The following is a 24,304-nucleotide window of genomic DNA, read 5'->3' on the forward strand; positions in this document are numbered from 1 at the left end:
CCTCTTCCCGAGTGGCCCCAAGCCTGCTTCTCAGCCTCTGCAGCCTCATCCTCAGGTTCACCTTCCTACCCGTGTACACACCCCTAAGCCCAGGGCAGCTCTTGGTGGGAACTGGCCAAAGCTTGGCCCTGCAGGCTGGGCTGTGGAGTGTACATACTCATGGTGTGGGACTGAGGCAGGGCAGGAGAAGGAGGAGGCCTCAACTCCCGGAAAGGAGATGCCGCATGGAGGTCTAGGTCTCCACAGTACATTGGGGTGTTCCTTTCCTTCCTCCTCTCATCTGTAATCTAGCAGGTGTGCACAGCCTGCTGTGAGGCGCTGCATGCTCCTTCACAGTCCAACAGTAGCAGCCCCTCAACAATAGGCAAGTGTGGCGCCACTTCCGAGCCCAGGCCTCCCTCTAGTGACCAGTTGGGAGACAACAGCCAGAGGGTCTTTGCTACTCTCCTGCACCTCTTCCAGAACCTGCTTTCCAGAACACAGATCTGATCCTGTTGTTCCTGGCTTAGAAACCTCAAAAGCAAAGAGCGAAATCTCCCAAGCTCCCTGAGTTCCCACATGCCTTCAAGCCCCTCAGCCTGCTTTATGTTATCCCAAGGTCAGCCAGGAGGCCCTACCAGGTTTAAGCCAGTCTATATCTCCAGCTCAGAGCCAGCTTCCAGCACACACACACACACACACACACACACACATACACACACACCCCTCCCTCCACCAGCTGTTAAACACATACACTCCTCCCCCCCACCTGTTACACAGATATACACACGTGCACACACCTCCCTCCACCACCTGTTACACACACACACCCCACACCTCCCTCCACAACCTGTTACACACACATACGCATCATCTCTGTTACATACAAGTGCACGCACATACGTTTGAATTCTCCAGCCCCTCTCTCACCTGCTCTGCTACACACACACACACTGCCATCCTCAACTGCCACACTGCTTGCCGTAGCGAACACACCATGGATTCCCTGCCTCTTTCTTGTTTTTGTTTTTGTTTTTTGTTTGTTTGTTTGTTTTTTGAGACAGAGCCTTGCTATGTCACCCAGGCTGGAGTATAATGGCATGATCTTGGCTCACTGTAACCTCCGCCTCTTGGGTTCAAGCAATTCTTGTGCCTCTCTTTTGCTGACAATAAACCACCCACCTTTGTCCGTCAATCAAACAAACCTTGACTCCTCCATAAAGACTCACGTCACAGCTTCCTTGTGGCTTGCTCCAGCCTCTGTGAGAGTTAACAGCGGCTCCTTGCTGGTTCCTGAAGCACTTTTGTGCAAAACAATCGCTAACATCTTTTGAGCCCTTAACGCCAGCTGAAGGCTCCACAGGGATTACTTCATGGGGTCTCTGTAACCCTCAACGCCAAGCACGGCTGTCATCCTCGTTTCACAGACGTGGCAAAGGAGAAGAGAGGGGCTAAGTCATGGGCCCGAGGTGACCCGGAGAGCAAGAGCTGTGTGGTGCCCATGTGCTCCCTGGGCCAGGGCTCTTCAGCAGGCGCCTTTGCTTCCTACCCACTGAGAGCCCCTTCAGAGAGAGGCCTGTTCTCCTGCCTCTGAATGCCCAGCATGAAGCATCATAGCCCTGTGCTTGGAGCTTACTAGACCCACCACGCATTTCCTGAACTGAATGGCAGGCAGGAAGGGCTAGCTCTGCCTACTACCATCTTTCTCAGGCCCTTTAGGTCTGAACCCTGATTCTAAATCTCCCACCAACGGCAAAAAATCTTGTTTCCCTGCACAGAGCCAGTCAGATATACTTAGCAAATGAAGGCAGAAGATGTGGGCACAGTTTGCAGTGTAAGGACGGGGTATAAGTTGAGGCCAGTTATCAAAACAGCTGATCCTCCGTTCCCCACCTCTAACCTCATGCACCCCAAACCTGCCAGGACCATCGGAGGTGGTGCTCATCCCCAGGTGCTCCCTCAGGACTCCAGCGTGTCCCAGAGGGCTGCCTTCCTGACCCAGGTCCCTGGTCCCTGCTGCCCTTCCTCCTGCCACTGGGGGGCAGCCTACCTTCATCCCCCGTCCTTACTTCCTTTGTCGCTGCTTTCCTGTCTTCTGTCTTCACTCACTTTCCTTTAACTTAGGCAACACGCATTAAATAAACTCCTTTTTGGCCCACCTGGAGTGCTCATTTGCTAAGTTGCATCTGTTTCCTCCTTTTCTTTTAATGTATGTATGTATGTATGTATGTATGTATTTATTTATTTATTTATTTTTGAGATGGAGTCTTGCTGTGTCGCCCAGGCTGGAGTGCAGTGGTGTGATCTCGGCATGGCAATTCTCCTGCCTCAGCCTCCTGAGTAGCTGGGACTAGAGGCATCCACCACCACGCCTGGCTAATTTTTGTTTTTCTGGTAGAGATGGGGTTTCATCATGTTGGCCAAGCTGGTCTTGAACTCCCGACCTCAGGTGATCCACCTGCCTCAGCCTTCAAAGTGCTGACATTACAGTCATGAGCCACTGCACCCAGCCCATTTCTTCCTTTTCTTCAAAGTGAAAATATGAGGTCTCTTTGCTCTTCCTGATTATGAAAGTACTATGGTCTACTTGTAAAAAATGCAAACACAGCCGTCCATTCTCCCATCAGCCAGGAAGGACGTTGTTGTTATTGAGGCTGGCTTACCTATCAAGGCGCTGTTGTTGAGGCTGGCGTACCTATCAAAGACAGTAACTACCACAGCTTCTCGTGCTTTGACAAAACCCCAGATGCATGGCCTTCTGGCCAAGCACCTGTGCTTTCATCTTGTTTGAGAACTCATTGTATCTGTGGGGGTTGCAGCTCTCTGTAAGTTTGCTGTGACTGAACCAAGAAAAAAGTCATACACAGATTTCTACAGTAATTGTAAGTTCAGTGAAAGATTTTGAGGAGATGAGGAAGCCTGGTATCTTTGAGGGTGTGAAGTGATTTGGAAATATAATTTATTTGGGTTGAATTACCTAGAAGTTTGTCACTGACTTGTGTTCTTGAACTAGAAACATGAATGTGTGGGCTAGGAAATAGTTTCTCTTGATAAAGAAACAATTAACATATTTTTTAAAAAATCGAAACACAGGCCAGGTGCAGTGGCTCACGCTTATAATCCCAGCACTTTGGGAAGTCGAGGCGGGCGGATCACCTGAGGTCAGGAGTTTGAGACCAGCCTGACCAACATGGAGAAACCCCATCTCTACTAAAAATATAAAATTAGCAGGGCATGGTGGCACATGCCTGTAATCCCAGCTACTCAGGAGGCTGAGGCAGGAGAATCACTTCAACCTGGGAGGCGGAGATTGCAGTCAACCGAAATTGCACCATTGCACTCCAGCTTGGGCAACAAGAGTGAAGCTCCGTCTCAAAACAAACAAACAAAACAAAATCCCACAAATGTTTAAAGTAGAAAGTGAAAGTGGCCAGCCCTCCCACTACAAGATAACCAGTGTTTTCGCTTTGGTTTATAGCATTGCAGATTAGCATGTGTGTGCATGAGTTTGTCATTTTACGGGTTTTTTGTTGTTGTTGTTGTTGTCATTGTTGTTTTTGTTGTTGTTGTTGTTGTTGGAGACAGAGTCTTGCACTGTTGCCCAGGCTGGAGTGTGGTTTCAGGATCTTAGGTCACTGCAACCTTCGCCTCCCAGGTTCACGCAATTCTCCTGCCTCAGCCTCCCGAGTAGCTGGAACTACAGTCATGTATCACCAGGCCTGGCTAATTTTTGTATTTTGGTAGAGACGGGTTTTGCCACATTGGCCGGGCTGGTCTCCAACTCTTGACCTCAAGTGAGCCATCTACCTCAGCCTCCCAAACTGCTGGGATTACAGGTATAAGCCACTGTGCCCAGCCTAGTTTTTTGTTTTACTTTAATTTGAATCATAAATGAAGATCTGTCTCTCTCTCTCTCTCTTTTTTTCTCTCTCTCAAGGTAATTTTATTCCAGCAGTCCTAGATTGAAATCACAATGTAGCTACAAGGTCTTGGTCAAAAGCCACCCAGATTCATTCTGACAGAACACTCTGGCTTCAGCTGGGGAGGAAAAAGATAAGGGAGTATTGGAACCTTTCCTTCCAGAGGGCTCCTAAGGTCCTTAGAGCAACTAGTCATAAAAGCTCTACATATAGGCCAGGCGCGGTGGCTCACGCCTGTAATCCCAGCACTTTGGGAGGCCAAGGTGGGTGGATCACCTGAGATCAGGACTTTGAGACCAGCCTGACCAACATGGTGAAACCCCATCTCTACTAAAAATACAAAAATTAGCCAGGCATGGTGGCAGGTGCCTGTAATCCCAGCTACTCAGGAGGCTGAGGCACAAGAATCGCTTGACCAGGGAGTCGGAGGTTGCAGTGAGCCAAGATCGTGCCACTGCACTCCAGCCTGTGAGACAGAGCAAGACTCTGTCTCAAAAAAAAAAAAAAAAAAACTCTACTTATAAAATGGCCTTTACTAACCCATGGGAAAGTCTTTTTACACCATTTCCCCAGAACAAAACTTCTACTTACTCATATTTACCAAAACTAAGAGATCCGTTGGCATCACGTTTCCCCCTGTAATAATGAAATATCACCACACTCAGGTGATTTGCTGGCTTCCCTTCAGGACGAAGCAGAGGACAGCAGGGAGGCAGCGGGAACTCACTTTCACAGACATTCATTTATTCATTCCACAAGCACTGGCTGAGGAAACAATGATAATGCGCGGTTCCTGCTCACAGGCTATGGGAATAATCCGTCTTCTCCACAGAGTGCTGGCAGCATCAAGGGTAAAGTACTCAATAGAGAGTAAAATGCCAGACCTGGGTAAAGCGCGGTTCCTGCTCACAGGCTATGGGAATAATCCGTCTTCTCCACAGAGTGCTGGCAGCATCAAGGGTAAAGTACTCAATAGAGAGTAAAATGCCAGACATGGGTAAAGCGATGATTACTGCGACACACTTCTAGACTCATGAGAGCTTGATGCATAAAAACCAGGAGAGCAATTACATGGTTTACTCATATGAGATACAACTTTTTTTTTGTTTTTTTTTTTCGAGATTGTAGTCTCGCTCTGTCACCAGGCCTGGAGTACAGTGGCACAGTCTCGGCTCACTGCAACCTCTGCCTCCTGGGTTCAAGTGATTCTCCTGCCTCAGCCTTCCGAGCAGCTAGGATCACAGGTGTCTGCCACCACGTCCAGCTAAGTTTTGTTTTTTTTTTTTTTGAGACGGAGTCTTGCTCTGTCGCCCAGGCTGGAGTGCAGTGGCGCGATCTGAGCTCACTGCAGGCTCTGCCTCCCGGGTTCACGCTATTCTCCTGCCTCAGCCTCCCGAGGAGCTGGGACTACAGGCACCCACCACCACGCCTGGCTAATTTTTTTGTATTTTTAGTAGAGACGGGGTTTCACCATGTTAGCCAGGATGGTCTCGATCTCCTGACCTCGTGATCCGCCCACCTTGGCCTCCCAAAGTGCTGGGATTACAAGCGTGAGCCACCGCACTCGGCCTAATTTTTGTATTTTTAGTAGAGATGGGGTTTCACTATGTTGGCCAGGATGGTCTCCATCTCTTGTCCTCGTGATCCACCCCCCTTGGCCTCCCAAAGTCCTGGGATTACAGGTGTGAGGCACCATGTCTGGCCTGGAGATACAACTTTATAAATGGGCCAGGCATGGTGCCTCACACCTGGAATTCCAGCATTTCGGGAGGGCAAGGCAGGAGGACCGCTTGAGGCCGGTGGTGGGCCAGCCTGGGCAACATAGTGAGATCCCAACTCTACAAAAAATTTAAAAATTGGCTGGGCATGGTGGTGCGTGCCTGTAGTCCCAGCGACTTGGGAAACTGGATTGGGAGGATCACTTGAGCCCAGGGGCTCCAGGATACAGTGAGCTATGATTGCACCACTGCACTCTGGCCCAGATGACAGAATGAGACCTTGTCTCAAAAAATAAAAAAAAGATTGGCTGCTTTTGTTTACTGATCATATTCTCTCCCGTAGGTTTATAATTACAAATGAGAATAAGAATGTATATAATATAGTGATAATAAGAGTTACTCTTCATTGAGTGCACACTATGTGCTAGGTACTGGGCTGAGCCTGTTATCTTAATTTTCTCATCCAAGTCTCTCTACAACACTATGTGGTGGGTACTGTTTCTTTTTTTTCTTTTCTTTTCTTTTTAATATTTGTTTATTTATTTATTTTTGAGATAGGGTCTCACTCTGTCACCCAGGCTGGAGTGCAGTGGCACAATCTCGGCTCACTGCAACCTCCGTCTCCCAGGTTCAAGCAATTCTCCTACCTCAGCCTCCCAAGTAGCTGGGACTGCAGGTGTGCACCACCATGCCCAGCAAATTTTTGTATTTTTTGGTAGAGATAGGGTTTCACTGTGTTGGCCAGGCTTGGTGGGTACCGTTTCTTCCCCACTTTGCAGATGGGGTTCAGAAATGTTTAAGGCAAATAAGTCGAGATCCAGAATTCAAACTCAGTTCTGCCTGCCACCAAGACCCAAGCTCTGAACTGCTCACTTATTGTAACTCTCTTCCCTTCTGGGAAACCAGATTGTAATCTGGACTTGGAAGAAGGGACATTAAATTAGGTGGAGATTCTTGAACACAACTCAGATGTAACTGAGCCTTTTTGGAGCCAATCTCAACACAACAATGTACAACAAACAAAGCACAAATCTGACTCCCAAAGCCTCTGTGCCAAAAGCCTATTTTCCCAAAGATTTTATGAAAGAGTCAAGAGGTTACACACCACAAAACATCCTAAGCATTTCGTTTCAACATGTTTTCCCCCAAAGTCCTCCTGCGTCTAGCAGCTGTCCACAAGCCCTTCCTCTACTTCTCTGTACTTCATCCCACTCATTCCTACTCTTTTTTTTTTTTTAAGACAAGATCTAGCTCTGTCACCCAGGCTGGAGTACAGTGGTGTGATCCTAGCTTACTGCACCCTCAAACTCCTCGGCTCAAGCAATCCTCCCACCTCAGCCTCCTGAGTAGCTGGGACTACAGGCATGTGACACCACGCCTGGCTAATTTTTGTATTTTTAGTAGAGACAAGATTTCATCGTGTCACCCAGGCTGGTCTAGAACTCCTGGCCTCCTGTGATGCTCCCGCCTCGGCTTCCCAGTGTGCTGGTATTATAGGTGTGGGTCACTGCACCTGGCCCATTCCTTCCTTTTGAACTCTTCCTCTGCTGCATCTGAGACTTCTCCCTCCTCCAGAATTTTACCCTCGTTACTATCTCAGAGATTACAGACTGATAACTCCAAACACAGCCCACAAAAGTGTTTTGTTTGACTGTTACTGCTCTTGGAAGTGGGGCAGGTGCTTCAGTTAATCACTGGATCACTGTCCTCCCTTCCCTATAGCCTGTGGACTGTGTGTCTGAGGGTCACTTGCTCTTCGTCATCCTCCTAACCCATGTAAGTAATTGGCTTGACCTCTCGGATCTCGGATTTCCAAATATTGGCCTGACCCCTTGGATTTCCAAGCCCAAGCCCTTTTTCTTCCTCTTTTCTTTTCTTTCTTCCTTTCTTCCTTTCTTTTTCTCTTTCTTTCTTTCTTTCTTTCTTTTCCTGCCTGCTTGCTTGCTTGCTTGCTTGCTTTTTTTTTTGAGACGGAGTCTCACTCTGTCACTCAGCCTGGAGTGCAGTTGTTCAATCTTGGCTCACTGCAAGCTCCGCCTCCCGGGTTCATGCCTTTCTCCTGCCTCAGCCTCCCGAGTAACTGGAACTACAAGCGTCCTCCACCATGCCCAACTAATTTTTTGCATTTTTAGTAGAGACGGGGTTTCACCGTGTTAGCCAGGATGGTCTCAATCTCCTGACCTCGTGATCCGCCCGCCTTGGCCTCCCAAAGTGCTGGGATTACAGGCGTGAGCCACCGTGCCCGGCCTCTTTTCTTTCTTTCCCTTTCTTTCTTTCTCTCTTTCTTTCTTTCTTTCTCTCTCTCTCTCTTTCTTTCTTTCTTTCTTTCTTCTTTTCTTTCTTTCTTATTTCTCTCTCTCTCTCTTTATTTCTTTCGAGACATGGCCTCACTCTGTCACCCAGGCTGGAGTGCAGTGGTACAGTCTCAGCTCACTGCAACCTCCACCCCCCAGGTTCAAGCGATTCTCCCACCTCAGTCTCCGAGTAGCTGGGACTACAGGTGCATGCCACCACACCCAGCTAATTTTTGTATTTTTAGTAGAGATGGTGTCTCACCATGTTGCCCAGGCTGGTCTTGAACTCCTGAGCTCCAGCAATCTGCCTGTCTCAGTCTCCCAAAGTGCTGGGATTACAGGTATAAGCCACCGCACCCGGCCTCTACTTTTTTATTTGTAACCACAACATGGTAACCAGCGCAGCTAGACTTTGGAGAGACCTTGGGATGGATTTGTCTGCCATGTCTATGAGTGTATTTGGACACCTTGGAAATGTGTCACTGATTAGGAAGACTGTAGCTCTGGTTTGTTTAAAAAATTCCAGGCCTGGGCACATCTGCTCATATGAAATTACCCAAGTGGGTGCACAGTGAAGTGTATGCACCCTGCCCTCAATTGAATGCTGATCAAAGTTCAGGCGTATCATCTAGGGACCCACTCTTATCACAGATTAAGAGTCAGTTGTGCAATAAAAATGAATGCCTATCATATCGCATGGTGATAAATAATACAGGTTGTTTTAATACTCATTTTAAGATTGGATGATTGTAGTCTAACTTATGATAAGTAAGAATCTCAGGGCTTAGGGATTCAACTTTGAAACAAACGTTCTCCTTTTCCTTTTGAGCTTGGGAATTCATTTACATAGAGACTTCTTAAGATTGCAAGGTTAGCTTTTATCATTTCCAACAGCTTTTCTCTTACTGCAGATTTCTATGGTATTTTGCTGTGGTGGACTCTATTGTTGTTTATGAGTATTCTTTTCTTTCTTTCTTTCTTTCCTTCCTTCCCTTCCTTCCTTCCTTCTCCTTTCTTTTTTGATACGAAGTCTTATTGTGTTGCCTAGGCTATAGTGCAGTGGCACAATCTTGACTCACTGCAACCTCTGCCACCTGAGTTCAAGCAATTCTCCTGCCTCAGCCTCCTGAGTAGTTGGGACTACAGGCATGCCCCCACCACGCCCAGCCAATTTTTGTATTTTTAGTAGGGATGGGGTTGTGCTGTGTTGGCCAGGCTTGTCTCGAACACTTGACCTCAAGTGATCCTCCTGCCTTGGCCTCCCAAAGTGTTGGGATTTAAGCATCAGCCACCATGCCCAGCCCTCTCATCTGCTTTCTTGAATAGGATCATATTTCCTTGCTTGTTGACATCAGGCTTTGACCATGTGATTTGTTTGGGCCAAAAAATGTGAGCAGAGTGATGTGTGTTAATGTTAGAGCCAGAGCTCTAAGAGCCAGCAGTGGTTTTACATGGTTCTCTCTTCCCTCTGGCACAGCAAGGACAGCCAGGCCCTGGCAGGAGGGTGACCTGTAGCAGAGCTGCAGCTGCCCCACATGGACACAGGGCATGAGTGAGAAATAAACCTTTGTTGTTACATGGCACTGAAATGTTGGGACCATTTGTTATAGCAGCATAACCTCACCTATCCTGACCAAGATGTATACAAGCAAACCAAAACTATTAACGGTGATGCTGAAGCTGACAGGACAGGAGATTGCAATAAACCCAGTTTCATTTTTCCCTACTCATTAACATGATCTAATTGTTCTCATTGATTGAGAAGTAAGTGTTGTAAATTTAAACTTATGAAATAATTATAGACTAACAAAATTATATATACAATATGATACATAATATATTCATACCTATATACATATATAGTAGTCCCCCCTTACAGTTTTGCTTTCCATGGTTTCAGTTACTCATGGTACAGTATAGTAAGATACTTTGAGAGAGAGATGAGAGAGAGAGATGGAGAGAGACCACATTCACTTCACATTCACTATAGTATATTGTCATAATTGTTCTATTTTATTATTAGTTATTGTTGTTAATCTCTCACTATATCTAATGTCAAAATTAAACATCATCAGAGCTATGTATGTATAGGAAAAAACATAGTGTATATAGAGTTTGGTAATAAGCAGTATGAGGCATCCTCTGGGGGTCTTGGAATGTAGCCCCAGGAGATATGGGAAGGACTACTGTATACACACATATACATATATACAGTCTCTGTAAATTTTTTTTTTTTTTTTTTTTTTTTTGCGATGGAGTCTCACTCTGTCGCCCAGGCTGGAGTGCAGTGGCACGATCTCAGCTCACTGCAACCTCCACCTCCCAGGTTCAAGAGATTCTCCAGCCTCAGCCTTCCGAGTAGCTGGGACTATAGGCATGTGCCGCTGCATACAGCTAATTTTGTTTGTTTGTTTGTTTGTTTTGTATTTTTAGTAGAAAAGGGGTTTCACCCTGATGGCCAGGCTGATCTCCAACTCCTGACCTCAGATGATCCGCCCTCCTCAGCCTCCCAAAGTACTGGGATTACAGCATGAGCCACTGCACCCAGCCAGTCTCTGTAAATTTTTGAAAAAAAGTTCTGCTTGTAAAAATCATAAAATTCTCAGGACAAAATTCTGGTGTTTATGGGGCAGATCACCCCCAAGACAAAGCTCAGATGAGAGTTGTCACTGTTGGCTTTTTTGGTATCTCCTTTTCTAAGCATTTGTTGCCAGTCAACCCCTTGCCAATGAACTTCTTTCTTGAAGAAGGTCCATAGCGTTGATTCCCCTACCATGTCAAGCACTGCAAACCTGGAAGCCATTCTACCTCTTAAACATAGATGTGTATCTCTGCTCAAATCCACTATGAGTGAAATATTTTAAAATTATTGCAGTAATACATGTACATAGCAAAAAAGGCATACCAGAGATACGTGATAAGTAAATTATCTCTCCCTTCCCTAACCTGCAGTGCCACTTCTCAGAAGTAATTATGTGAGGAATTTCTTATCAGGGCCAGTTTCACGAGAGTGTTACCGATACAGTCATACAGGCGCCCCACTCAGAAGGACCATGCACACTTCATTTAATGCTCTGCCATAACCATCTTGAATTTTTTTTTTTTTTTTTTTTTTTTTTGAGATGGAGTCTCACTCTTGTCGCCCAGGCTGGAGTGCAATGACATGATCTTGTGATCTCGGCTCGCTGCAAACTCCACCTCCCAGGTTCAAGGGATTCTCCTGCCTCAGCCTCCCAAGTAGCTGGGATTACAGGTGCCTGCCACCATGTCCGGCTAATTTTTGTATTTTTAATAGAGACGGAGTTTCACCATGTTGGCCAGGCTGGTCTCAAACTCCTGACCCCAGGTGATCTGCCTGCCTTGGCCTCCCAAAACGCTGGGATTACGGGCATGAGCCACTGCGCCCAGCCAATTTTAGAAATGTTTTCATCATACAGATGTTGAATTCATAATTTAACTCATTGTGAGTGCTTGGTAGAAAATCCACATAGCCTGTGAGTTATGACAGCCTGAGCTATGGGTGTCACTTATCGAGCTGGAGAGCTTATTTTTTGTTTGTTTGTTTGAGACAGAGTCTCACTTTCTTGTCCAGGCTGGAGTGCAGTGGCACAATCATGGCTCACTATAGCCTTGACCTCTCAGGCTCAAGGGATCCGCCCACCTCAGCCTCAAGAGTAGCTGGAACCACAGGTGCACACCACCATGCCCAGCTAATTTTTGTATTTTTTGTACAGATGGAGTTTAACTATGTTGCCCAGGCTGGTCTTGAACTCCTGGGCTCAAGTGATCCTCCCGCCTCGGCCTCCCAAAGTGCTGGGATTACAGGCATAAGCCACCACACCTGGCCCTTCTCAACTTTTCTATTACTAATTCTCTGTATTAAATGTCCTCTGTTTCAAGTGCTCAAAGTGGTTTCCCCTTTCCTGGTTGACCCCTGAATGATTCTCTATATCATTCTTGTAGACATTACATGCACTATGATATATCTAGCTATAGTCACTGGTAATACAGTGTGCTGCATATGAAACGCATTCTAAAAGTAGGCTGACTGGAGTTTGAATCCTGACTCCAACCATTTCCTAGCTGTGTGACATTAGTCTTTCTAAGCCTCAGTTTCCTCATCTGAAAAATCAGAATAATACTAAAATCTACCCCGTAGGGGAAATAGTGCTTGAAACGTACTTAGCATAGTGCTTGACACAGAGTAAGTGTTCAGTGTTAGCTCATGTAACACGAGGAAGATCAGAGGCTTGTGAGAAGCTGACAGTGTCAACCATAATTCCTGGACTGTTCTCATAATTGATGGTGTGTGTATCGTACAGCATTGTAAGCTCTTGTGTAGCATCCTAGAAACTTGTTTATAATCCCCCACCATGCCCAGAACAGTGATTAGAACATAGGAGAGACTCAGAAAGTTGGCTTGTTCTTGATTTTGTAATTACCACAGAACACCTTACATTAGGCCTCCCCTTTTTCTATACTGCTTAAAGCTGGCCCTGATCTTTTCCTTAGTTTCTGGGCCTTTGTTTTTTTTGTTTGTTTGTTTGTTTGTTTTTTTGAGACGGAGTCTCACTCTGTCGCCCAGGCTGGAGTGCAGTGGCCGGATCTCAGCTCACTGCAAGCTCCGTCTCCCGGGTTTACGCCATTCTCCTGCCTCAGCCTCCCGAGTAGCTGGGACTACAGGCCCCCGCCACCTTGCCCGGCTAGTTTTTTTGTATTTTCTAGTAGAGACGGGGTTTCACCGTGTTAGCCAGGCTTGAGCCACCGCACCCGGCCTGGGCCTTTGTTTTTGAGACAGAGTCTCGCTCTGTCACCCAGGCTGGAGTGCAGTGGCACAATTGTGGCTCACTGCAACCTCTGCCTCCCATGTTCAAGTGATCCTCCCGCCTCAGCCTCCTAAGTAGCTCGGATTACAAGTGTGCACCACCACACCCAGCTAATTTTTGTATTTTTAATAGAGATGGGGTTTCACCATTTTGGCCAGGCTGGTCTCAAACTCCTGACCTCAAGTGATCCGCCCGCCTCAGCCTCCCAAAGCGCTGGGATTACAAGTGTGTAATCCCACCGCACCTGCCAGTTTCTGGGCCTTTAACCAAAAGACTCCAGTATCTGCAGAGTCCTGTCTCCTGTCCTCACTCATCCCTCACATACCCGACTCAGACCCCAGGTTTAAAACCAAAAGAACTGCTGAGAACTCCAGACCAGAAATCAGCAAACTTTTTCTGTAGAGGGCCAGATAGTAAAGATTTTGGGTTTTGCAGGCCACTTATAGTTTCTCTTGTAACTACTCAACTCTGCCTTTGCAGTGTGAAGCAGCCATTCATGCATGAACGTGGTCGTGTACCAATGACACTTTATTGCTGGACACTGACATTTGAATTTTATATAATTTTCACACTTCATGGACTATTACTATTCTTTTGACTTCTCTTTAACCATTCAAAAGTATAAACACCATTCTTAGCTCTCAGGCTGTATGAAAACAGGCAGCAAGCAGGATTTGGCTGGCAGGTCATAGTTTTCGGTTGGCTTTTGCTCAAGTCCCTGTCTTCTTTTTGTTCCCCTCTTTCTTTCCTTCTTTGCTGTGTGACACTAAGTTACTTAGCCTCTCTGGGCCTCAGTTCTCTGCCAGTAACTCTGGAGTGGCAGTAGATGAGTGTTTTTCAAAACCAGATCATCAGTAAGAATGGGATGGAGAGAGGAACAGGAGGGAAACTGTTGGTTTTGTAGTTTTATTGTTTTTCATCTCTTTTATCTGTTTAGGCTTACAGGTAAAATTCTGTTCTTTTTTTTTTCTTTTGCCCAGGCCGGAGTGCAGTGGTGTGATCTCGGCTCGCTGCAACTGTTTCCAGGGTTCAAGCGATTCTCCTGCCTCAGCCTCCTGAGTAGCTGGGATTACAGGCACCCACCACCACGCCTGGCTAATTTTTGTATTTTTGGTAGAGATGGGGTTTCACCAGGTTGGCCAGGCTGGTCTCAAACTCCTGACCTTAGGTGATCTGTCCACCTCGGCCTCCCAAAGTGTTGGAATTACAGGCGTTAGCCACCACACTGGGCCCAAAATTCCATTCTTACACACACACACACACACACACACACACACAGATTTATTTATTTATTTATTTATTTATTTATTTATTTGAGACAGGGTCTCACTCTGTTGTCCAGGCTGGAGTGCAGTGTCACAATCACAGCTCACTATAGCCTCAAGTTCCTGGGATCAAGTGATCCTCCTGCCTTAGCCTCCCGAGTAGCTGGGACTACAGGTGCACACCATCACACATGGCTAATTTTTAATTTTTTTTCTAGAGATGAGGTCTCCCTTTGTCACCCAGGCTGGTCTCCAACTCCGGGCTCCAGCAATTCTCCTGCCTTGGCCTCCCAAAGTGCTGCGATTACAAGCGTGAGCCACCGCTCCCAGCCTTAAAATTCCATTCAAACAAAAAGTACCCTTCCTACAAATACTTTTGGAAAATTGCCAATCGGTCCGGGGGTTCAACCGTTTTTCCTGCCTCCATCAGTAACATTTCATGGGGCAGAGGTGAAACAGGTGTAAAAGTTACTGTCTTCCTGGAGCAACCGCTTCCTGACCGTCAATGCATTTGTTTGTGTCTTGGGTCCTGTCAGCTCCAAGTTTCACTCGCTTATTCATGATGGAAACGTTTGCTGAGCGCCTCCAGTGCGCGGGGCCGGGACTGGATGTTCTGCTGCGGACGGCTCAGGCGCAGGAGTGGCTGAAGATGCCCGCCCCGAGCGCCGCGGCCTGAACCACCCAGGAGCTCGGGGAAAGAGGGAGGGCGGGGGGGAGGAAAGCTGGATCCAGACAGACCCCAGCTCCTGGGTTCCCAGAATTGTCCGGCTATTCCTCAAAAGCCCCCGCTATCTTGCTTCCGACTTCCTTCCGGCGCTTTCTGCAAACACATCCTTCACTTTCTCGGGCTAGCCTCTCACCAGCGCATCCTCCCTGCCCTTGGCTCTTCCCAGCACACGCGGAGCGGGGAAAGAGGGTGGAAATCACGCCCTTCCCGTGCTTACCCCGGCTCCCGCTCGCCCTTCTCGGAATGGCTCCGTGCCCACACCCTCAGCGCCCTGCGATCCTCCTGCGATCCTTATCCGGGTCGGCCGCATGGAAACCCGGCCATCCTCAGGGCGACGTTCTGGCCTCCAGTAGTTTTCTGATCCCCGTGGGGAACAAGGATCGAGGCCGACCCCAATCTGTTTCAGTGACCTTTTTCTAGAGAAAAAGATTGTGGCCAGCGATTGCCGGGAACACACACCAACACAGTTCTCTTTGGGACTTCAGCCTAAAATAAGCAGACGGCCTGATTTTCACTCTTTGGGCGGGGAGAGGAGGGAATGGGGGATGGTCTAATCCTGCCCAGTGTTTCCTCAGTGACAGCTTTTCTTCTCTAGGGCCACTCCTTTCCTTCCTTATTTCTCTTCTCACCACTTCCTCATTCCTCATTCAAGAAAAAGCCTTAGGAGATTGACTTTACTTTTTTTTCTTTTTTTTTTTTTTGTAATGAGTTAGGGCCTCACTCTTGTTGCCAGGCTGGAGTGCAGGCGCACGATCTCGGCTCACTGCAGCCTAGAACTCCCGGGCTCAGACGATCCACCCACTTTAGCCTCCCAAGGAGCACAGGCGCATACCACCACGCCTGGCTACTGTTTTGTTTATTAGTTTGTTTTGTTTTTTGAGACAGGGTCTCACTCTGTCACTCAGGTTGGAGTGCAGTGCTGCTGTAACTGTCCAAGGGTTTACCTTGCCCGCTGCCTACAACAGAGCGGATTCATCAAGACAAGGGAATTGCAATAGAGAAAGAGTAATTCATGCTGCGCAGGCTGTGCAGGAGACCAGAGTTTTATTATTACTCAAATCAGTCTCCTGGAGCATTCGGGGAGCAGAGTTTTTAAGGATATCTTGGTGGTGTTGGGGGCGGTTTGGAGCGGGAAGTCAGTGAGCCAGGAGTGCTGACTGGTCAGGGATGAAATCATAGGGACTGGAAGCTGTCTTCTTGGACTGAGTCAGTTCCTAGGTGGGGGGGCCACAAGATGAGATGAGCCAGTTTATTGATCTGGGTGGTGCCAGCTGATCCATTAAGTGCAGGGTCTGCAAAATATCTCAAGTACTGATCTTAGGAGCAGTTTAGGGAGGGTCAGAATCCTGTAGCTTTCAGCTGCATGACTCCTAAACCACAATTTGTCTTTTTTTTGAGATGGAGTTTCGCTTTTGTCGCCCAGGCTGGAGTGCAGTGCTGCCATCTCAGCTCACTGCAAACTGTGACTTCTAGGTTCAGGCGATTCTCCTGCCTCACCCTCCCGAGTAGCTGGTATTACAGGTATGAGTCACCACTCTTGGCTAACTTTTTTTTTTTTTTGGTATTTTTAGTAAAAACGGGTTTCACCATGTTGGCCAGGCTGGTCTTGAACTCCTGACTGCAGGTGATCCATCTACCTTGGACTCTCAAAATGCTGGGATTACAGGCATGAGCCACCATGCCCAGCCTAAACCATGCCCGGCTAATCTTGTGGCTAATGTTAGTCCTAAAAGGGCAATCTAGTCCCCAGGCAAGAAGGAGGTCTGCTTTGGGAAAGGGCTGTTATTATCTTTGTTTAAACTATAAACTAAGTTTCTCCCAAAGTTAGTTTGCCCACGAATGAACAAGGACAGCTTGGATGTTAGAAGCAAGGTGGAGTTGGTTAAGCTAGATCTCTTTCACTGTCTCAGTCATGATTTTGCAAAGGCAGTTTCAGTGCGGTCTTGGCTCACTGCAACCTCCACTTCCCGGGCTCAAGCAATCCTCCTACCTCAGCCTCTGGGGAGCTGGGACCACAATATGTGCCACTGCACCCGGCTAACTTAGGTATTTTTTGTAGAGATGGGGTTCTGCTGTTGCCCAGGCTGGTCTCAAACTCCTGAGCTCAAGTGATCCACCCACCTCAGTCTCCCAAAGTGCCGGGATTACAGGTGTGAGCCACGTGCCCAGCCTATGGCTACTGTTTTCGGTTTTGTTTTTGAGATGTAATCTCGCTCTGTCTAGCCCAGGCTGGAGAGCAGTGGCGGAGTCTCCGCTCACTGCAGCCTCCACCCCCCAGGTTCAAGCGATTCTCCTGTCTCAGCCTCCCAAGTATCTGGGACTACAGGCGTGCACCATCACATCCAGCTAATTTTGTAGTTTTAGTAGAGACGGGTTTCATCATGTTGGCCAGGCTGGTCTCGAACTCATAACAGGTGATCCACCTGCCTCTGCCTCCTGAAGCACTGGGATTTCAGGCATGAGCCACTGTGCCCGGCAGCTATGGTTTTTGTATTTTATTTTTTGTAGAGACAGGGTCTCACCATGTTGCCTAGACTGGTCCCGAACTCCTGAACAAAGCAATCTGCCCACCTTGGCCTCCCAAATGGTGGAATTACAGGCTTGAGCCACCACATCCTCCAGAATCTTGACTTCTTTTTTTTTTTTTTCTTTTTTTCTTTTTTTTTTTTTTTGAGATGGGAGTCTTGCTCTGTCGCCCAGGCTGGAGTGCAGTAGCGCCATCTCAGCTCACTGTGCTCACTGCAACCTCTGCCTCCCTGTTCAAGTGTTTCTCCTGCCTCAGCTTCTAGAGTAGCTGGGACTACAGGCGCCTGCCACCACGCTTGGCTAATTTTTTGTGTTTTTTGTAGAGACTGGGTTTCACCATGTTAGCCAGGATGGTCTCGATCTCCTGACCTCGTGATCTGACCTTGTGAACCGCCTGCCTCGGCCTCCCAAAGTGCTGGAATTACAGGCATGAGCCTCTGTGCCCGGCCAGAATCTTGACTTCTTAATTGAGGAATTTCTCAGCTACCTCCTTCCTACCTCTTACCTCTCTCAGCTTTCCATCTGCTGTTAGAATCGGTTTCTTCTTGCCGGGGGCAGTGGTTTACGCCTATAATCCCAGCATTTTGGGAGGCCGAGGCAGGTGGATCACTTGAGGTTAGGAGTTCAAGACCAGCCTGTCCAACATGATGAAACCCGTCTCTACTAAAAACAGAAAAATTAGTTGGGCATGGTGGCATGCGCCTATAATCCTAGCTACTTGTGAGGCTGAGGCAAGAGAATCGCTTGAGCCAGGGAGGTGGAGGTTGCAGTGAGCCAAGATCATGCCACTGCACTCCAGCCTGGATGACAGGGCAAGACTCCATCTCAAAAAAGAGAAAAGAATCTGTTCCTTCTTCTCAAGCTTAATGTCCCCTTCTCACCCACTCCCTAGCATTCCTAACCTGACTCATCTCCCTTCCTCTCTGCCTCATGAAATATAGTAGACACTTTAGGGTTATGTTTTAGACCATGCGTGCCTTTTCTCTGAGAATTTCCTACACACAGATGCATATCCTGCATGGGATGGGCTCCGGGCAGCTATGTTTGGGCGTGTGAGTTCACCCCTATGACATTAACTGTGACAGAGTATACATGACTCACAACTGGGTCAAGCATATTCTCTTTTGTGGAATTTAGAATTAGGCTTGAGAAGCTGGCTGCAGCCTGAGTTGTTTGGTCTCTTGGATGCAGGAAACGTAAATAGGGAGGGCTTTGCCATGTGAATTTGGATTGGTGAAAACTGGTCTGTAGAAAGTGCAAAGGATCCAGATTCCCAGAAGCAGAGATGAGGCTGGAGTAAAGAGGAATTCCTTAGGGGTATGACTGCTTTCTAGTTCCTGCTTCCTGATCTTCAGGAAGAGCTGCCCTTGGGTTCCTTGAGACTCACAGTGAATGTGTTATAGTCTGTATGAATTAAGGTGTACTTGCCTGGAAATAAGAAAATCTAAATGATAGTGACTTGAACCACTAGCATATGTTATTTCCTTCGAAGTCTGGGCTGGGCACAGTGGCTCACACCTGTAATCCCAGCATGTGGGGAGGCCAAAGCAGGAGGCTTACTTGAGCCTAGGAGTTCAAGACCAGCCTAGGCAACATAGAAAGAACCTGTCTCTACAAAAAAATAATAATAATAGTAATAGCCAGGCACAGTGGTGGGCACTTGTAGTCCCATCTACAAGGGAGGCTGAGGCAGGAGGATTACTTGAGCCCAGGAAGTCAAGGCTGCGGTGAGCTGTGATTGCACCTTGATTGCACCACTGCACTCCAGCCGGGGCAACAGAGCAAGATCCCATCTCAAAGAAAAAAGTCTGGAGTTAGGTAGTGCCAGGGTTTCTTCAGCTCAGCTATGTCATCAAAGACCCAGGCTCTTTCCATCTTTTGGTCACTCAGCATGTTGACTCTTCCTTCTTTTGCTTGTTGCCTCATGGTCTAAAAATAGCTGCCATGGTTCCAGACATCATGTCCTCCATTCATAGCATCAAGTCATTGGGAAAGGAGCAGGAGTAAAAGGGCTCAATTTTTGCTAAAGAAAAATCCCTCATTTTCAGAGACCCCACAGACTTCCTTATCTCACTGGATAGAACTGTGTCACTTATCTACATTACCTGCAAGGGAGGTTGGAAGAGTAAGTGCCTGGCAAAGGAAAATTGGGTTTCCATGATTACCTTAGACCAATTATGAGTCATGGGGCTGGCAGGACATCTGCTTCTCTGAAATCAGTGACTTTCCTCCCTGTCCCTGAACAAAATCAGCAGGGAAAGAGGGGAGAGGGGAAGGGGGAGGGGAGAGGTGTTACATAGAAAACAGTATCTGCCACACCTTTCCAAAACTTTCTGTTCCATTTAAGCTAGTTTACTTATACTTGTCACTTTTAACCAAAAGAATTTTGACTAAGGATTCCTGTTAAAGAGAAATGACTCAGCCAGGCACTGTGGCTCACACCTGTAAACACAGCACTTTATGAGAGGCCAAGGCAGGTGGATCACTTGAGGTTAGGAGTCCAAGACCAGCCTGGCCAAAACAGTGAAACCCTATCTTTACTAAAAATACAAAAAGCAGCTGGGCATGGTGGTGGGTGCCTGTAATTCCAGCTACTCGGGAGGCTGAGGCAGGAGAATCGCTTGAACCCAGGAAGGAGAGGTTGCAGTGGGCCAAGATCACATCACTGCACTCCAGCCTATGTGATATAGTGAGACTGTCTCCAAAAAAAAGAGAGAATTCCCTCTTTCCATGTTTCTCAGGCTCACCTAATCACTCTTGACCTCTGCCCAGTGCCTTTCTTCTCACCAGAGAGGTGGGTGGGGTGCCTGGTTGGTGTGGGACATGTTCCTCCACTGGATAAGAATGATCTATCAATGATCCTGGATTGGAGGATCTGGTCTCTTACTTCTTTTCTACCAGGACAAGTGGGAGAGCAGCATATGCACTTGCTAGGTTTCAAATTTTCTTTTAGATGTGCTTCATCAAGGTCTAGTCTGGAGATCAGAAATTAACCTCACACTCAAACCACCTTCTCCCAGATCACTTATACCCATAATAAAGATGACATTTTATCAGGTGACATTTTTGTCTGCACTTAATTTGTGGAATCCAGTGCAAAATAAAAATTACGAAGAATTTCAAGATGGCAGCAACAGAGCATTAAACCAAGTGCAGGGCCCTATGCAACTCACACAGGTCCCATGCCCATGAATTCAGCTGTGCACTTTAGCTCTGCATATGCTGACCCTTTTGTTTTATTTCTCTCTCTCTCTCTCTCTTTTAGTTGTAATTAAAGCCTGTGTCTTATTTCTCAATTGTTTCATAACTATGGTTGTTACAGTAGGTAATTGGTCAGACATGAACAGGGCAGGAGAGGGCTTCTACCAACCAGTAATGTCAGGAGACCATCAGATGTTGGTCAGGCAGTTGTTAACTGTCTCTCTAAAATAATAATGGGTCAGAGCCAGCCCAGGGAAAGGTAGTCTCTGGATAGATAGCAACACCTGAAACTGGTGATCATCAGCTTCCCAATAAGACTTTGGGAGTTGGGTGAGTGGGCTCAAGCATGTGCCCACATGCACCCAGAGGCAAAATGGTGGAATTTAACTAGTATATGACCTTCCTCTAAGAACACTTCTAGGAACAAATCAGACATCGTCATCAATAGGAGAAAGCCAAAGGAAACCCCAGAGGTGGCAAGTGAAATTACAAATTTCTCTTTTGGGTTCAAGAGCTTCCTACTCTATGCTAACCTCCTTCTCTGAGCAACTCTCCAAATTCTGTCAGGTAACGGGGACAAATGGCACATCCCCTCCAAAAGAAAAGATTCACATTTATTTGGAGCAAGATGGGTGCCTACTTAATATTTACCCAACTTCTGAATTCATCTTTCTCTTTAATAGCCCTATGTCTCATGGAAAAACTACCTAAATCTTTAACCAATAACTTTAACCTTGTCAGTTCTACCTTCGGAGTTTAAAAATGGCCCACACTTACTCAAACAAGCCCAAACAAGAAATCTAACGGAGCAATTACTTTAGTGGGGGATAACTTCTACCATATATAGGTAACCTCCTTATCTGCTCCCACTTCACAGGACTTGCACAGCAACAAACCATAAATTCCTAACAGAAAGAAAATGACTTTTGTCTAATTCAAAATTTATAAAAGTAAAGAGGTATTTTTGGTAAAGAGTGTTACAAGAAAAGAGGTTTTGTATGAAAAAGGATCTTGTATGGTAAATTCTTGTCCTAAAATAAAATAACTGGTTGTTTAAAAAGACAGATATTTAGGACAAGTCAGAAAGCCCAAGCATGTCATAGATGGTCTGTGTAAGCTATGAAAAGATTTGTGAAAGGAATTTACAACTTGCCTTCTTTAAAGCCATTAACTTCGGCCGGGTGAAGTGGCTCATGCCTGTAATCCCAGCACTCTGGGAGGCTGGGGCGGGTGGATCACAAGGTCAGGAGTTTGAGACCAGCCTGGCCAACATAGTGAAACTCTGTCTCTTCTAAAAATACAAAAAATTAGCTGAGTGTCGTGGTGGGCACCTGTAATCCCAGCTACTTGGGAGGCTAAGGCAGGAGAATCACTTGAGTGCTGGAGACGGCAGTTGCAGTTAGCTGAGATTGTGCTACTGCACTCCAACCTGGGTGACAGTGTAAGACTCTGTCTCAAAAAAAAAAAAAAAAAAAAAGAAAAGAAAAAAAGTCATTAAATTCTAGGTAAGGCCTGAGCACATACAGAGTTAGTCATGTCCCCTGACTATGCTGGAAAAAGTCCGATCTTATCTGCACTTCCGTTTAGTGTCCTAGGCGCCAAATCTAGTACATAATTAGAATTGTTTTCTTACCAGGTTTTTCAGAAAAAGTAAATATTGCTAGGAGTTAACAGTGTAGGCCAATATGATGAAACCCAGTTTCTACTAAAAATACAAAAATTAGCTGGGCCTGGTGGCATGAGCCTGTAGCCCCAGCTACTCAGGAGACTGAGGCAGGAGAATCGCTTGAACCTGGGAAGCAGAGGTTGCAATGAGCTGAGATCATGCCATGGCACTCCAGCTTGGGTGATGGAGCAAGACTCTGTCTCAAAAATAAAAGAATAAAAAAGAGTTAACTGTGTAACATTCACTTGAGACTACTGGAGAAAACAGTTTTTCATGCAAGATGTATAAGAAAAGTAGAATGTGCTTTTGGTAAAAGATTATAAGAAGGCACGGAGCCAGGTGCAGTGGCTCACGCCTGCAATCCTAGCCTTTTGGGAGGCCAAGGCAGTTGGATCACTTGAGGTCAGGAGTTCAAGACCAACTGGGCCAGATGGTAAAACCTCATCTCTACTAAAAATACAAAAAATTAGCCAGGTATGGTGGTGCACACCTTTAATTCCAGCTACTCGGGAAGCTGAGGAAGGAGAATCACTTGAACTTGGGAAGCAGAGGTTGTAGTGAGCCGAGATCATGCCACTGCACTCCAGCCTGGGCAACAGAGCAAGACCCTGCCTCAAAAAAGCAAAGTAAAACAAAACAAAATAAGTAACAAAAAAAAAAAAAAGAAGGCATGAAATGTGGATTTTTTTTTTTTTTTTGCCTCATTTAGAGGGTTAAAGGATAGTTTTAAGTTGAAATAAAGCTGAAGGTTTGAGCAAGTCGTGGAAGGGTTGCAAAAGATTAATCTGTATGTGAACATATTGGCTAAAATTAAAGGGGTATATTATTCAGTTTACCCATAAATTGAACATTTGGAATAAAAGCATAGGCCAGGTGCGGTGGCTCAAGCCTGTAATCTCAGCACTTTGGGAGGCCGAGATGGGCAGATCACCAGGTCAGGAGATTGAGACCATCCTGGCTAACATGGTGAAACCCTGTCTCTACTAAAAAATACAAAAAAACCTAGCCGGGTGAGGTGGCAGGCGCCTGTAGTCCCAGCTACTCGGGAGGCTGAGGTAGGAGAATGGTGTAAACCTGGGAGGCGGAGTTTGCAATGAGCTGAGATCTGGCCACTGCGCTCCAGCCTGGGCGACAGAGTGAGACTCTGTCACAAAAAAAATTTTTTTTAATTTTTAAAAAAGCATAACATAGTTTTCTTAGAGCATTGTTCTGCTCTTTAACAGAAAAGTATAAAGGGTCATAAAAGTTTTATGATAATCTTACCTATGGTTAAATGGATTAAGATTGGATAGATTTGTCTACAAGGTTTTATTAAGAATCGAGTTTAACATCAATAGTACTCTAATGCAAAGGTAAATTTTGGCTTTCTTTGAACTGTATTTGTATAAGCAGGTTGTTAGTATGTGTTCCAAAACTGTGTGAAACTCCTGTAATTCTGATACAACTTAGTATATGTTATCAGTAATAATTATAATTGTTATGTTAAATTATTGTGTACCACAGAGGTAACACATTTCCTTGTCAATTGCATCTTTGACTGTGGTGGCCTTAAGACTTTTTGTCATCCACAGACAATCATCGTCTTGTTTTAACCCTTTTTAAAAGGTGGTTTTACAGGCTGGGCATGGTGGCTCATTCCTGTAATCCCAGCACTTCGGGAGAAAGACTGAGGCAGGAGGACCACTTGAGTGCAGGAGCTTGAGACCATCCTGGGCAACATGGTGAAACCCCATATCTATAAAAACATAAAAAAATTAGCTAGACGTGCTGGTGGATGCCTGTAGTCCCAGCTACTCAGGAGGCTGAGGTGGGTGGATGGCTTGATCCTGGGAATCAGATGTTGCAGGTTTCAGTGAGCTGAGATCACACCACTGCACTCCAGTGTGGGCTAGAGAGTGAGACCTTATCTCAGAAAAAAAGGTGGTTTTATAAGCTATGGAACAGGTGCTCTTTGGAGATTTTGACATTAAAATGAAGAGGAAAGAACTTTCAAGACTCTCTTGGAAAACTAATGTGTTCATAAATATCAAGCAAAACTGGAATTGAGTGAAGTAATCTCTTCTACCTTTTTGCTTAAAACATTGCTAATCCTTTGTTTTTCGAAGCCAAGAGAACTCTTCTTTTGAGCTATCTACAGCTTTGAAAATTGAGTACTCCTGTAAACAAAATGTGGAGCATATTT

Source organism: Trachypithecus francoisi, unplaced genomic scaffold (assembly GCF_009764315.1).
Source record: "Trachypithecus francoisi isolate TF-2019V2 unplaced genomic scaffold, Tfra_2.0 Lachesis_group3, whole genome shotgun sequence".
In the NCBI taxonomy this organism is placed as follows: domain Eukaryota; kingdom Metazoa; phylum Chordata; class Mammalia; order Primates; family Cercopithecidae; genus Trachypithecus; species Trachypithecus francoisi.